At 38.4% G+C, this 17287-nt stretch overlaps 1 long non-coding RNA gene across 2 annotated transcripts; it reads left to right on the top strand.

Annotated features, from left to right (window-relative positions):
* Nucleotides 1-4891: 4891 nt before the first annotated feature.
* On the top strand, nt 4892-9293 carry LOC129732336 (uncharacterized). Of its 2 annotated transcripts, XR_008729237.1 has the most exons (4): nt 4892-5534; nt 5594-6421; nt 6483-7629; nt 7701-9293. It is a non-coding gene; the product is annotated as an uncharacterized LOC129732336 (long non-coding RNA). The 2 variants fall into 2 exon arrangements; XR_008729236.1 differs by having other exon boundaries at nt 4892-6421.
* Nucleotides 9294-17287: the final 7994 nt, after the last annotated feature.

Here is a 17287-nt window from a genome sequence, read left to right as displayed (position 1 = left end):
TGGACCGACGCGATAGCGGACCTCCGCAGAGCGTGTCTTCAAGCGAGAAGAAGGATTCAACGTGCGCGAACCGACGAAGAAAGGGAAGATCGTCGAGGGGCATTCAGTTCCGCAAAAGCGGCGCTTAAGAGAGCAATAAAAGCTAGTAAACGTGCGTGCTTCGAAAGACTGTGCGCTAGTGCCAACACTAACCCGTGGGGTAACGCCTATAGGATGGTGATGGCCAAGACTAAGGGTGCGATGGCGCCCGCAGAAAAATCACCAGCGATGCTTGAGCGGATCATAGAGGGACTCTTTCCACGCCACGAGCCAAATCCTTGGCCTCCAGCTGGCGAGTCACTTCACCGACGTTCCAGTATCTCAAACTCAGACCAGAGGTGGTCGGCCAACCTGCCGAACACCCAATATATGAGTGACGGCGTTAGCCGTGCCGAGGCAGAGGAGGCGGAAACGGTTACGAACGAGGAACTCATCGCGATCGCCAACTCCCTGAAGGTGAGCAAGGCACCGGGATTGGATGGGATTCCGAATCTGGCTGTGAAGAAGGCCATCAAAGAGGCCCCCAGACTATTCCGGGAAGTCATGCAGAAGTGCCTGGATGACTGTACATTCCCAGAGAGATGGAAGCGACAGAAGCTGGTCTTATTGCCGAAGACAGGGAAACCACCTGGTGACCCGTCGGCATACAGACCGATATGTCTGCTCGATACGGCGGGTAAGGTGCTCGAGAAGGTTATTCTCAATAGACTGGTTAGGTACACCGAAAGTGCAAACGGTCTGTCGAGTAACCAGTTCGGCTTCCGAAAAGGCAAGTCTACGGTGGATGCTATTCTGTCCGTCACCAAAACAGCAGAGGTAGCACTCCAGCGTAAAAGATGGGGCATTCGCTATTGCGCAATCGTCACGTTGGACGTGAAAAATGCGTGAAAAAATGGTGTTAGCTGGGATTCCATAGCCCACTCGCTTCGGAAACTAGACATTCCGGTATCTTTGTACAGGATTCTGGAAAATTATTTCCAGAATCGTGTGCTAGTTTACAGCACAGACGAGGGTCAAAAATGTGTCCCAATTACCGCAGGGGTTTTACAAGGTTCCATCCTGGGCCCGGTACTGTGGAATATCATGTACGATGAAGTGCTGAAACTAAAGCTCCCCCAAGGGGTTGTGATCGTTGGGTTTGCGGACGACATCACACTTGAGGTCTACGGCGAGTCGATCGAGGAGGTTGAGTTGACGGCTTCGCACTCTATAAGCGTCGTCGAGGACTGGATGCGCTCCAAAAAACTGGAGCTTGCGCATCATAAGACGGAGATTTCAGTTGTCAATAACCGCAAGTCGAAGCAACAGGCGTTGATCAGTGTCGGGAATTGCACCATCGCCTCTAAGCGCTTCCTGAAGCTGCTGGGGGTGATGATCGATGACAAGCTCGCCTTCGGGAGCCATGTCGAATATGCCTGTAAGAGGGCTTCAATGGCTATTGCAGCATTATCTCGCATGATGTCCAATAGCTCAGCAGTGTACGGCAGCAAGCGGAAACTTCTAGCTAGCGTGACTTCGTCCATACTGAGATACGGCCGGCCAGTGTGGTCCAAAGCACTAGGTACTAGTAAACATCGGGGTAAGTTGGAAAGTACCTACAGGCTCATGTGCCTGAGGGTTGCGAGCGCGTATCGAACTGTGTCATACGACGCAATCTGCGTCCTGTCCGGCATGATGCCTATCAGCATAGCCATTAAGGAGGACGTAGAATGCTTCGATCAACGTGACACAAGGGGCGTACGAGGTACCAGAAGATCATTCTCGATGATCAGATGGCAGCAGGAGTGGTCCAATTCCGTGAAGGGTAGATGGACGCATCGACTTATTCCGGATGTATCCGGATGGGTCGGGAGGCGCCATGGAGAAGTAAACTTCCATCTGACACAGATTCTGTCAGGCCATGGTTGCTTTAGGCAGTATCTACACAGATTCGGGCATGCGGGGTCCCCCATGTGTCCCGAGTGCGCGGAAGCGGAAGAGACTGCTGAGCATGTCTTCTTCGTGTGCCCTCGTTTTGTGCATGCGCGGAGCGACATGATGGTAGTGAGCGGGCCAGACACCACTCCGGACAACCTAGTTCGGAGGATGTGTAAAGACCCAAACATTTGGAGGGCGGTTTGTACAGCCGCCTCTCAAATAGTTTTAGAATTGCAAAACAGGCGACAGGTTGACCACCGACACGCCAGTGTTAGCTAACGGCCAGTCTCCAGGTTAGTTAGCTAAGTTAGCAAAAAGACCTAAAGAACCAAGAGGGTGCACAGAGCACAAAAGCCGCTCCCCGAAGCAATACCTAGCGGTGCTCCCGGGGAGTATTATGGGCTGGAGACTGAAGGGGTTTTAGTGGGTCCGGTCACTGATTCAAACCAACCCCACACTCCCTGAGGTTGGTCACCTCAGGGGTTTGGATGCAAATTTCCCCTTCACCTGAAACAAAAAAAAAAAAAATAAAAATATATATATATATATATATATATATATATATATATATATATATATATATATATATATATATATATATATATATATATATATATATATATATATATATATATATATATATATATATATATATATATATATAAATATATATAACTTTATTAACAATGATAACATGATCCCAATCCCACATTGACGCTTCGGTACGTTTCCGTTACTATCCTCTCCAAACCGTCTCGTTCTAGTACAGACTCACAAACCGTACCTCAATGGTAGCCTTCGGGTCCTTGAAGCCCGAGGAACTAGTATCTACTTCGATGTGTCTCAAAGAGTTCGCTCAAAAAGATGTTGTGGGTCTTCCAGTAGATCGTCCGATAAGAAAACTGCCGGTGGATCCAGGTACACATCAGGTTCAGGTGTTGCGTTTTGTAGACCCTAACTGTCTAAGAGCTTGAGCACATACAAGGGCCTTCTTGTTCTAAGCTTTCCTCCAATTTATGTACTCGCCATGAATCGTCATTAATCACGCTGTCGCACAATGGGACCAAACTGAAAAAAGAGGGACCAAAATCTTTTTCGATATAGGTATAGTGTTTGATTCGCATCTAATCGAGTTGGCATATTCAAAGTTTATGATATCATCAAGATACACAACTTTTCTGAAGACTTTAATACCGTATATTGTATAGTTTGCCTCAAAAACTAGCTTTAGGTCAAATTTTTACATATAATTCATTGAATTGCAAACGCAGTGACCACGTCTTCTTTTTCCCTGACTTAAAATTTATTGTTGCCAACAAGTCAAGAATGCAAGCTTTTGCATTTTAGAAATATAGAATGTACTGAAAGTTTGATAATAAAAATGTAAAAATTTAAGTAAATTTTTGGCACTTGACAAACGAAAAGACCACGTGGTTAAAGTCGAAAGGGGAGGGGGAGGGGTTGGTCAAAAGACTACGAAAGACCACGGAGGGGTACGTGATCAAATAAAAAGTGATCAAAATATGACCACGTGGTTTAGGAACGGCCCCTAGCCCAAAGGAAGAAATATCATGGCGTTTCAACTAAAAGACGACCTCCTCCTACTCCTTGGACGTAGAGTGCTCACAAATTTACGTTAAAAGTCGAATACGTATGAAGTTTTTCGGGAAAGAAAAATCTAAGACTTTGTACGATACACGAAGCTAAAATCCATGTTCAAAAACTTGATCAAAGCAAAAAATGTGGTTATTGACGACGATTCGAAATTGAGCTTTAAAGAGCTAGCCATGCTAAAGAGCTCTTTAAAACACTGTTTAGAGTATCAGAAATTGAGTTGTGGCTAATGAAAGTGAGATTATTCAAACCAATGGATATTAAATTTCGCGAAAAAAGTATATTGAGATACTGTTCCCACTCAAAACATTATTCGTGATGTTTTTTTTAACAATCAGTGATGGATCCATTAAATTATATTAACTGAAAAATCTACCAGACAATGCCGAAAGACTGTTGTTAGATTTATACAGATTTTTTTTTAAACTAAACAAACACTCTACATAATTGGAGACAAGTAAGGGTGATTGCGATCCAAAAACCTGGCAAACCTGTTTCTAATCATAATTCATATCGTCCAATTGCGGTGCTTTCCTGTATTCGTAAATTATTTGAAACGATGGTTTTATATCGTTTAGGTCATTGGCTATCGTAGAACTAGAGGAACAAATGATAGTCTTGCATTACTTTCAACAGAAATCCAAATGCTCGAAAAAAAAAAACAAATGGCTTCTGTATTCCTAGACATAAGAGGAGCCTTTGATTCTGTTTGTACTGATAAGATAAACCTCATCAATAAGGACTTTCTCCTAAATTTAATAATTTTTTACACAATCTATTATTAGAAAAACATCCCTTTTTTTCAGGGTAGTTTGTCAGCGTTTAGACTTAGCACGTCTGTTTGCCTGTGATAGGCATTTGAGTAACGAACAATTTTGCATAAACCCATAATCGAAAAATGGCACTTACGTCATTTATAGAAAAATCATAACACTTTGAGATAATCATCATTGATCTTTCTACAACGAAAACTATAAATGTTTAGAGTGTAACCAAAAATGCATTGAAGTAAGTAATTCTCTCTGACTGTCTGTCATCAGACAGTAAATTATAATATCAAGCCAATTCAAAAGCACTTCATCAGTCGTTCAAACTGGTTGTGACTAGAAAAAAAAACTCATTTCCAAGCATATTGCACCCGATTATTTAACGACAGCTGCAAAGCTTTCAACAAAACATCTCCGACCATCAGGTTTTACCAGTGAACGGAAGAACAGAATAAAAAAACATATGAGAAGTCGTTGTAAAATACACATCCCATCATACACTCAACCAGTTACAATTTATTTCAATTCACAGATTTGTCTGCGTGATCCGCCAATTTTTAATGCCGCGCCAGCCTTGTTTAGGAGAAGAAAGAAGAAGAGTGAAAAAAACTACAATATCATTCTAACAAAGCAAACTGGATTCCGTCCTTTCCAATCTCACAAAATTCATCACCACGCGGCAGCACAAAACCGTTAAAAAGTACGGATTTACCCCGCAGGCATCGGCGCCGCACACGGAACGGAATTGCGTTAATCCTAAAGTTTCACCCAAACCTCGAAAAAAGGGGTTTCCGTACGCCAGGGGCCCGACGAACAGCAGCAGACAGCACTTTAAAATAAGGGGTTCAAACCTTCCTGGTTGCGCGCTACAAGCGCAGACGAGAGAAAAAAAAAACACGAGCGGAATAAAAGGGGGAAGCTGCAAAACACAGCGCGCAACCCGAACCGAATCGTAGTAAGCCGCGTCGTGCGCACAATTTGACAGCAGACAGACAGACGCACAGACCCCTTCCGCTAGGCAAGCCCAATATCAGCATCATCATCAGCAGCAGCAGTAACTGATTTTCTGCTGACGTCATTCGATTGCATCAGCCGAAAATCGATAATAAAAAGTTCATTTTTTCCAAAAAAACTCGAGAAACTAAAATTGTTATTGCGGTACGCATTAGGCAAGGGTGTGCAAGGGGTGATACAGAAGTAGGTTATTTCATTATTTGGCACTAAACTTTTGGACCCTAGCGTGTTATTTTCGGCAGCTGTGCCAAAAAAAAAAAAACGGAGGATGAAAAGTTTGAAAATAATGGGAGGATATCAGATCATCAGCGATAAAGTGAAGCGGATCAAGGAGGAAAAATAACCGTGAACCCGTAAGCCACTCGAAAAAAGGCGCTTCAATTCAATGGTTTTGATTCCGAATTCAGAACAAACCCCAGCAAATACAACCTGTGGGAACCACAAACGCACAATCCTAAGGATGCTGCCGACCGGTCAACGCACTCCCGGATCAACGAACTTTGGATGTGGAAAACAACGCCGCCACCCTTTGCTCAGGACGAGAACAAATGAATAAGTGAAGAAAAAAAAACTCTTAAAATCGTTGAACTTAGCCCAGTAGCGCAGATGTAAACGGTCGGAGGAAGGAATGGGATTTCCTTTTTGGGTTTTTTTTTTTCTCTCTCGCAACATCATCCCATATATCATCACTGGGTTTTACCTTCGCGCCCAGCCGGAAAGGTAAACGTAGGCAAGAAACTGTAAGGAGAGATGACCTTGCATCGGCCTAACGTGGTCCCCTTCGGTAAAAGGAAAGCAAAGCTCTGGTGACGGCAGACTTCGGTGCTGACGGTAAAGACTGTGAAAGGTCCCAGGCGCAGTTATTCTGCTAAGTAAAGGGAGTCGATTGCATATTCAATAGTGTTACAATGTACCTTCACATTTTTAAATAATCTTCTCATAAAAACGAACTGTTTTATCATCAAGAATGTACGTTAAAATCGGTGCTCACGGTGGTCGACAGGCTTCCATGTATTCACTGCAACCTTCAAACAACACCTTTTCCACAAGAGAATACGCCAGTTTCACAGGTTAGTACCATCAATTCTGGAAAACATCATAAATTATAAGTTATTATAAATTCATTTGTAGATTTCTCAGCAGATCAGTGTTCCTGTTGTGATGGGGTCAGGTGGACAGCAAAATGCACAACTTGCTAATGATTTCGTGATCACTGATAACAGCAAGGATGCTGACGTGGCCGATACATCAACTACAACCTTAGTAAACATGACGAACATGACCTAGGCATGCAAAATAACGTAGAACTGGGCAATGCTTCTCCAACGGTGATTTAAGAATGTGATCATCAAATAATCGCCTCTGAGCTGCAGAAAATCCAAGCCCAATTAAATGAATTCGACGGAAAATTTTCCATTCTTGTAATAGAACTCAGTAAAATTAATGAGAAGTTGAACTTCAAGAACGATTTCTCAGTAAGGTAACACATTTCACGGCTAAATTTGTTGCGACGAAAATATGGTCAAAAAGAAGACAAACAATACTTTCAGGCTTTCGAAAGTATTTTGGCAAATGCTGAGTTTTCTCTAAAGTTCGTTCGTTACTTACATTCTTTGTACAACCTCAACGGCAAACGCGTGTTTAGAACAATCGTACGTAAATTTATGACTCCAAGTGTTTACATTTCATGTTCCATGAGCAACAAACGAACAATGAAACGGTCAACAGGTGGCCTTTATAAAAACTTTCAGGAATCATATCCCAATGTAATCAAGGGGAGTATCCGTGAACAAAACAAAAAATAACTTGAAGATCTTTTGAGATACAAACACTTGGAGCTGAAACGTCATGAAAATGGAGGTGGAGCGCAGACTATGCAACTTACAACTCTAGATGAGTGTTCTCAAAGACCCATACAATCACTGAAAACGCACGATAATTACACAGAACACCGAAACTAATAGTAAAGATGAGTCAGAATCTTCATCCTTCGAAGAAGATGAGTATGGAACGGATGATGAATCTGGAAGCCGACGAAAGCAGAGGATGAACCAGAAAATGTTACAAACGATTTACTTTGTAGCAATCAATGCATAAGAAATACAGAGGACAATTTGACGGTTATGCTACTTTTTAAAGACCTAACTGTGAAAGATGTTTTCATTACAAAAAATATCTTTACATCTACTTTATAGCATGAATCATTGGAAAGCAAACTGACTTTACCCATGATATTTTGTTTTTCAGAATGGCTAACCAGTGCTATCCCGAGATCAAGGTAAGACCATTCTTCGACAATCAAGAGTTCTAACGGGTGGCAACTAAAAATTTGGAATTTTTTTTCTACAGCTGCCAAAAAAAACCGGCTTCCCGACGAAGTTTTCTTATGATGCCAAAACAAGAGCGTTGTACGGCGTTCAACCTAGACAAGCTCAAGTTAAAACCATTATTCTGTAAACTAAAAATTTGGTAGTTTCCACAAAAAAACTTTTTCCCAGCCTTATTATTCAGTGCAACGCTAGTAATTTGTTTTTAAGTTTTTGTTGGAAGCAACTGGAAACTAGATCCCAGTTAACTTTTTCCTGTTTGCCCGCTGGGCTCCCTTATGACAGCAGGACTGTCACTACGACAGATGCCCGATCAGCAACAAAATCCTCATGAGTTAATTCGACCATATTGTTTTATAGGTACCTGCTGTTAATAAACGTGAAATATTTTAATTCGTTAGTTATGCGGTTAGTAGTATAAAGTTTGTTCGTTTAGAATTAATTTCAGTGCCCTGAAATATAACAGTGGCGTCTCGAATTTCGTGTTTTCGTTTACGTACACGTCGCAAAAATGGCAAAATAAAAACCACGGTTTCCCACGCGGTTTGACCTATCACAGAAGTCATGACAACTCCAGGACGGTGACAAATCAGCTGCTCGCCAACCAACGTGGGGCCCAGGAACAACATCAACTGCTTATGCACCAGAATCGAGATGCTATCCAGAATATTAGATTACCTACAGATTACGGAGAGTCCGAAGACCTCCGGATTCGATCGGTGCTAATATTAGTCTTCCGATATGACGCAGAGGAAGGCATGACGTTCGCGGACTGGTTTTCGCGATATGATGAGTTATTCGGGACAGACTCTGCCAGGTTAGATGTGTTTAAATATCTGGAAAAATAAACACTAATTAATATTCGCGCACTAATGCCATACTTGTGAGGTTATCACAACAATACTGTTTTGGTAAACAATTCTCTTTCCAGTCGTTTCACCAACAGCAATAGAGAAGAATCAACTGTGGAAAAACAACCATGTGGTCAGTTAGATTCTTTTGTTATGTTTTACTTAGTTGCGCGGGCAGTGCAACCAGTTTATCTACGGGGGGTAGACAAAATGTTTGAGACAGGCAAAATTTTGTCTATCTTTAAATAGTCAGAACTTCACGAAAAATGAATCATTATTGATGAAACCAGTTTCATTTTATTGTCAAACTATTCTAGTTTCTAAAAATTATCAGGGAATTCGACGGAACCAACGGACACCGGGAATATTTCGGAATTTAGGAGTGTGTGTCAAAATGTGCATTCTTGTAACGCTTGTAACTTTTTCTGACATATTGTTTCTTTTAGGTTTATATGTAGACAATAAACTAGAAATTATTCAAGGTTCATTGGTACCCAAAGGTTGAAAATCCGTCGAAAAACCATCGAGATATGAATAATTTAAGTATGTTTTTTGCAGTTTTTCTGCTGTTGGGTACATAGTACACGAAAAAGTTTTTGTAGGAAAAACTTTTTTTTTAAGAGTTTGCACTGTGGTTTGTTCTGAAAAGTTTTAGGTAACTAAATTGTCTATCTAAAAATCTTCATTTAAAAAAAAATCTAAAATAACCGATATTTTTAAAATAACTTTGGGGCCATCCACATACCAATGAACAGTTTTTTAACGATTGTAACCCCCCCCCCCCCCCCCCGCTGCGTGGACAACTGCCCATATAAATTCTAAAAATTTTGTATGGACCGTGGACATTGCACAGACCCCCCCCAAAGCTTTCTACATGGTATGTGGATGGCCCCTTTTTGTTTTTCAAAATTTATGTTTTTTCAGTGTAGGATCTGAAATTAAATTTTTCAATATTTTTAAATAAAAGTTCAGATAATTTACTAGAAGTAATCCATTGACAATCATTCTCTTTATTTCGTCATTATTCAGATACTAGTTGGCCCGTAGTGGCTAGCCACTTTTAAAATGCATGTTGGACTAATAAATTTACTATAAATGCTGGAATTTATTCTAGAATGAATCACCTTCTTCAAAAAATCTAGCTTGGAATCAAGATTCAACTATGACAATTCGCCATTTCGATGTAGATGGTCAACGCTAATTTTAACTCAACTCTTAACCTTAACTGTGAGAAACATCCTTCTGTCAGTATACCATGAAAACGCTTGGATTGGTTGTTTATTTGAAAACGAATCAACAACTTCCCTCTCATACGGAGCCACTGCACAGAACTTTTCTTTCCATTGTTATCCCGTTTTCGAAAATTTGTTAATAATTTATAAATTTTCGTTTAAACTGTATAACTTAAATAAGAGTCCAATTTTTCAACTGTATGATGTTAGGTTTCAAGTAAAACTTACAAAACAAATTAAAACGAATGTAATTGAGAAAAAAGTAACGGTTTGCAAAATAGTTGTCCATGTGAAAATACCGAACTCCAGAAAGCATTCACACGTGCAAAAGTTTGTCTCCGTACTTTCTGATAGTCATAGCAAAGCCTAGAATATCATGATACTGACGTCTCCTAATCATTATTGGGAAGATAAAAACACTCTGAGATACTCCGATGTAACCTCACACATGATCAATTTCGCGCATGAAAACTCTGTCCCCCGCGTTCCATCATAGAGACCTTGTTCCTGGTGTTAAACCTGAAATGCGTGGTGCAAGCCTTAAATCTGTATGAGAGTGCCAACGGGAAACACACTAAGAAATTTTTTAGGCGGATTTCGGCATTTACGCGTTTTTATACGCGAATTTCAGATTTTACGCAGATTGTTTAGAATAATTTAGAGTGTCCGCTTATTTAGAGTGTCCGATGAGTTTACTTAATCCAATTACTGAATATTCACTGATTTGGCCTAATCGTTTTATATTTTTCCTTGATATCAATATCATTCGATTCGTAGGTGGAAATAATACTGCTGTTTATTGTTTTTCGATTTTATTTTCTAACAGAAATGGTTAAAAAACTTTTAGCAAATGAAGTATATTTTTAACGCGAACTTCGGAATTTACGCGTTTTTTTAAGCCGATTTCGGAATTTGCTTTGTTCTTCTTTCAGCACAAATGAACAAATGCATGGTTTTTTTTTTATAGGGGGGGGGGGGAGTTTGTAATGATTTATTTATGTACTAAAATATCTATTCAGAATTAGTATTGTGTGTTCTGCCACAAATGGTGACAGTTCAAAACTATTACAAACAAATGCATGGTTAATGAAAGGGTTTGCCTACTGTTAAATATATTCAGCGAATTTGAAGGACAGCAACTATGTTTGATTTAGAAAAAATCGAAAACTACATGGCGTTCAAACATCTAAAATAAAAATCGGTGATCAAATTTGACACCATTTAAAAAAAAATGACAAATAGTGTAATCTTATTCTGTATCTGTATTTATAAAGCAATGACGTAATATCTTATGATTTAATGTCGTTATGACTGGTGATATTTCCATATATCGGCAAGTGAATTATCACTTTATCCGTACAGTTTAAACGTCGGAGTATAGTTGAAGGATTACGTTGAAGCACACAGTATTTTGGTCTTGTTTTGAATAACCCATGTTGCACTTGACTTTTTCATAGTCGAGTACTGTCTTGTGCCGTCACTTAATAACCTAATTTCTATAAAGCTGTATGATGTTACAGGACTAGTTGCATATGTAACTATAGATTGACGTTCATAATCAACAAATAGTTGTTTGGTGAATTTCAAATCTCTGTGACATGCTGAATATTTATGACACTGCGTTCCTTTCACATCCCAAAATCATCTTCCTCTGTCTATAGCGAAACATTATATTTTTGGCCGTTTTTGTCGATGCCACTGGATCAGAATATTCACCCATGTGCGAATAATAACACGTGGGCCTAAAAAAGTTAAGACTCAGTTCACTCTGATTTTCTCACGCTTCCCAGGTGAGAGGAGGTGTGTAGAGGACTAAATGCAATCAATGGTCACTTGTCGTCACGATAGTAGTGTTTGCGTTTCCACACACGAAAAAATAACAAACTTTGGTGTACTTCAGGATCATAGTTTGCTAGGAAAGAAGGCAATTTTAGTAGCTTGCGTTTGGCGTGTGCGTGACCACTGACAGCTTACAAAACTATATATATTCCGATGTTGAGTTATAAGAAAAAGACCTAAATACTTCAAACCTTTCCCAATAAATTTTCAAAAAAATGTTTGCAAAGTTGCTTCGTTCAATAAGGCCACAAAATTTCATTGAGTTATGCTAGGGTGCCCAAGGAAAATGGTACGTAACAAGAGAAAAACTGATAAAAACAACACCCATACTTAATTAATTCATATCTCGATGGTTCTTCGACAGATTTTCAACCTTTGGGTACCAATGAACTCGGAATGAATTCTAGTTTATTGTAAACATATAAACCTAAAAGAAACGAGATGTCAGAAAAAGTTATAAGCGTTGCAAGAATCCACATTTTGACATACACTCCTAAAATCCGGATTATTCCCGGTGTCCGTTGGTCCCGTCAAATTCCCTAATTTTTGGAAACTAGAATAGTTTTCCAGTAAAATGAAACCGGTTTCATCAGAATTGATTCGTTTTTCGTGAAGTTCTGGCTATTTAAAAATTGACAAAATTCTGCCTGTCTCAATCATTTTGTCTACCCCCTGTATCTATCGATAGATAATTGTTGAGTAGTCCATATATCGCTATTTGACTAAGTTAAATTATACAGACTATCTATAAGTAATTAAAATATATTTATCGTTTTCCAAACAGTAATAAAGTGAGTTATACTTATTCACAACTATTAGTGGTTAACTAAAGATATAAGCAGCCAAAGTGAGGTTATTAGTCCGGAAGTTGAGAGTAGCTGAACACGAACGCTTTATGAGTTTAATCATGCCTGAGACTCCCAGAGATTTCAACCTTTTTTTTTTTTTTTTTTTTAAGGGGGGATTTAAGGGGGGAAGCTACTAAGCTAAAGTATTTATGATAAATATTAGTAAATAATGAGTATGTGTGTCCAATCACAAATGGTGACTTCTCAACACTGTTAGAAATTTGTAATTTTAATTGTTAGGATTTGTTTGCTTTCGCAATTGGGACTTATCATTCGTAGGGATTTAAACCTACTTGTCAGAAAAGGGGAAGTAAACTTACAACTAACTAAATTGCTAACTTATTGGCTATAAAGAGAGCTTATCGTAGCAGTTGAGGATTGCAACGATTTTTGTCGAAAATTGTTAATAATTTTATTTGACATAGCTTCTAATGGTTCAACACTAGTAAGTCTATGTAATTCGAGTGTACCAAACCAAGGAGGACGCTTCAAAATCATTTTCAGAATTTTATTCTGAATCCTTTGGAGCGTTTTCTTCCTTGTTGAACAGCAACTTGACCAGATCGGTACAGCATAAAGCATTGCTGGTCTAAAAATTTGTTTGTAAATCAAAAGTTTGTTCTTTAAACAAAGTTTAGAATTCCTGTTAATGAGAGGATATAAACATCTCGTATATTTGTTGCACTTGGCTTGTATACTCTCAATGTGCTCTTTGAAAATAAGTTTTTTATCATAAATTAGTCCCAAGTACTTAACCTTGTCGGACCAACTTAAAATAACCCCATTCATCTTGACAACGTGATTATTGTTTGGCTTGAGGAAGGAAGCCCTAGGCTTATGCGGAAAAATTATCATTTGAGTTTTAGAAGCATTGGGAGAGATTTTCCACTTTTGCAAGTAGGAAGAAAAAATATCTAAACTTTTCTGCAATCGACTGCATATGACACGAAGACTTTTTCCTTTTACGAAAATGCTTGTGTCATCGCAGAACAATGACTTTGTGCATCCTGGAGGCAAATCAGGAAGATCTGAAGTGAATATGTTGTACAGGACTGGACCCAAGACTGAACCTTGAGGTACACCTGCTCTGACAGGAAATCTATCAGATTTTGAATTCTGATAGACAACCTGCAGAGTTCGATCAGTAAGATAATTTTTAAAATTTTGATTAGGAAAATTGGAAAATTAAAAGTTTGCAATTTCGCAATCAAACCTTTATGCCAAACACTGACGAATGCTTTCTCTATGTCTAAAAAAGCAGCTCCAGTGGAATAACTTTCAGATTTGTTAGCTCGTAACATATTAGTAACTCGGAGCAATTGATGAGTTGTGGAATGCCCATGGCGAAATCCAAACTGTTCATTTGCAATAATTGAATTTTCGTTGATGTGTGTCATCATTCTGTTAAGAATAATTCTCTCAAACAGTTTACTTATTGAAGAAAGCAAACTGATTGATCGATAACTGGAAACTTCAGCTGGGTTCTTATCCGGTTTTAAAATAGGAGTAATTTTTGCATTTTTCCATAATTTGGGAAAATATGCAATTTTGAAGCAGCAATTGAAAATTTTCACTAAAAATTCCATTGTACTCTCAGGGAGATGTTTGATTAGTATATTAATTCCATCGTCACCAGGTGCTTTCATATTTTTGAAATTTTTAATAATTGATTTAATCTCATTCAAGTTAGTTTCAATTATTTCTGCAGGTAAAAAATTCTGGGAAGAAATTAAATCAAATTGACGTGTGACTTCATTTTCAATTGGACTCACAAAATTCAAATTTGAGTTATGAACACTCTCAAACTGCTGAGCAAGTCTTTGAGCCTTTTGTTCATTGGATACAAGAAAACGTTCACCATCTTTTAAAACTGGAATAGGCTTTGAAGGTTTCTTAAGAATCTTCGACAGCTTCCAAAATGGTTTTGAATATGGTTTCAATTTTTCAACTTTAGTCTCAAAATTTTGATTTCTCAGAAGAGTAAATCTATGCTTAATCTCTTTCTTTATAAATAGTAAATCTTTATAAATAGTTTCAAAAACAGGGTCACGAGAACGTTGATATTGACGTCTGCGGACATTCTTCAAACGAATTAGAAGTTGAAGATTTTCGTCAATTATTGGTGAATCAAATTTCACTTGAGCCTTTGGAACAGAATAATTCCTGGCATCTACAATTGCACATTTTCCATTATTGAAATTTCTCTCAATATGAGTTTTGTAACTTTCCCAATTAGCCTTGTTATAATTAAAAACAGAGCTCATAGGGTTTAAAACTGATTCATGGGATAAAGAAAAAGTTATTGGAAGATGGTCAGAATCAAAGTCAGCATTGTGATCAAATCACTACATACATGACTTTGATCTGTTAGCACCAAATCAATTGTTGAAGGGTTTCTTACAGAAGAAAAGCATGTAGGACTATTCGGAGACAAAATAGAATAGTATCCTGAAGAACAATCATTGAATAAAATTTTGCCATTGGAATTACTTTGAGAATTATTCCATGAACGATGTTTAGCGTTAAAATCGCCGATTATGAAAAATTTCGAACGATTTCTGGTGAGTTTTTGTAGATCACCTTTAAAATAATTTTTGAGCTCGCGTGTGCATTGAAATGGTAAATATGCTGCGGCAATAAATAAAATCCCAAGTTCAGTTTGAACTTCAATTCCCAAAGTCTCAATAACTTTCGTCTCAAGATGGGGAAGTGCACGATGTTTGATTCGGCGATGAATAACAATTGCAACTCCACCGCCGGAACCCTGAATCCTATCATATCTATGAACCACGTAATTGGGATCATATTTAAATTTTATGTTAGGTTTCAAAAATGTTTCAGTAATAATTGCAATATGCACATTATTTACTGTTAAAAAATTAAAAAGCTCATTCTCATTGGCCTTCAATGAGCGAGCATTCCAATTTAATATTTTAATTGTTTTATTTAAAACATTGCTAAATTTTAAATTAGAAACAATTTTAATAGTAAAATTTGTGCCTATTTGAATGGCTTCAAACATTGATTTTGCCTGCAACATGGCGTTCATAAGATCGAACATTGCCTGTTGCAAAAAAGAAAGTTTACCTGCCGTAATAGGCCCCAGGCAGTTGACATTAGAAAAAATATTTTCGGCAGCAATATTAGCTGGAGTGATAGGTGTACAATTATTTTCTAGCGTGTTTTGCTTACCCATATTAACGGTCATTTTCGAACTACCAACACTAGGCGGTATAATGTTCGAACGACCTGTAACCTGTGCATAAGTTAAACGGGTATGCAAAGGAGTAGGTAAACTATGCGTCACTGGTACGCTTGGAGAATTTTGTTTTGAAGTTGGTTTTAATTGAGAAATTGAATTTTGTTTACCTTGCCTTGCCTTAACAATTGCTAAACGGGCTGGGCATTGATAAAAATTTGACATATGGTTGCCGTTACAATTCGCACAGCGAAAATTTTTACTCTCTTTCACAGGACATGTGTCCTTTTTGTGAGAAGAGTCTCCACAATTAAGACATTTTTGGTCCATGTTACAGAATTTGGAACCATGGCCATAACGTTGGCAAGTACGGCATTGGGTGATATGCTTTTCACCTCCGCCATACTTCCTATAAATTTCCCACTTTACACGCACATTATACAAAGCATGTGCTTTTTCAAAAAATTTTAAGTTGTTAACCTCATTGCGGTTAAAATGAATTAAATAATTAACAAGGGAAATTCCAGTTCTCTGACTGTTTTCGCCTCGTGATTTTTGTTTCATTAGAATTACTTGGGTAGGGGCTATGCCAAGTAATTCTGTTAAAGTAAGTTTGATCTCATCAACGGTTTGATCGTTGGTGAGACCTTTCAAGACAACCTTGAACGGCTTGGCGTTCTTGGTGTCATATGTAAAAAATTTGTACATCTTGTCAGTTAAATACTGAACAAAACGATCACGACCCTTTACTGAGTCGGCTAATAAGCGGCATTCACCTCTACGGCCAATTTGATAGGTAACTTTAACGTCAGAAACAAACGTTGAAAGTTCCTTTTTGAATATATTAAATTCAGAAGAAATAGTTACCACAATAGGTGGAACTTTCTCCTTTTTTAAAGATTTTATATTTTGTATAGTTTCATTATTAATAACTTCCATTTCACCAGCTTCTTGCTCAGGCAAAATATCAAAAGGATTATCACTACAGACACTCGAAGTGTCAGAAAGAGATGCCTCTCTTTTCCTCCCCGCAGCGATGCAAGGTTTCTTTTTCCGTCCAGCCATTTCAGGTGATACGAAAAAAAGTTAAAACAAATGTTAAATTCAAAAGTAGGTAGTCTTGAGAAAGACTGATGGAAAATAACTTTCAGGTAATCTTTAAAAGACACACTGACAAAACACAAACTTTGAAGCTATAGGCAGTCAAAGACCAGTCCACAAGCAACCGAAAAAACGTCACTACGGCACTACGAATATTACCGCTGCAGTACGAATAGAAGTGTACCGCTGAAATGTACGAATAGAAGATTACCGCTACATTCATAGACGACGAGAGACCTGCGGTTCTTTGCTCCACTGGTACCGTTGCTTTTTTCGGCATGTTTTCTTTCAAGACATCAGTTTTTTTTTTGGTTCTAAAAGCAGGTTTAGAAATTGTTCAAGAATGGGGATTGTTTCAAACTTTTCGGAAAACTTCTACCTTCGAGACATCATATTAGTCTAAGCTCAAGCAAAAATAAATTGACCTATTGGGACGGGGAGACTCTGTCAATTTTTATTTCGATATTTATACAGAGAATATCACAGGGAACGGATGGTGTCCATTTACGTCGTCTGTGCTTGGAATGCACGCATGTAAA

This window comes from Wyeomyia smithii, chromosome 3 (genome assembly GCF_029784165.1).
Source record: "Wyeomyia smithii strain HCP4-BCI-WySm-NY-G18 chromosome 3, ASM2978416v1, whole genome shotgun sequence".
Taxonomy (NCBI): domain Eukaryota; kingdom Metazoa; phylum Arthropoda; class Insecta; order Diptera; family Culicidae; genus Wyeomyia; species Wyeomyia smithii.
The sequence above is the reverse complement of the archived record's forward strand: the minus strand, read 5'-3'. Positions and strand labels throughout refer to the sequence as shown.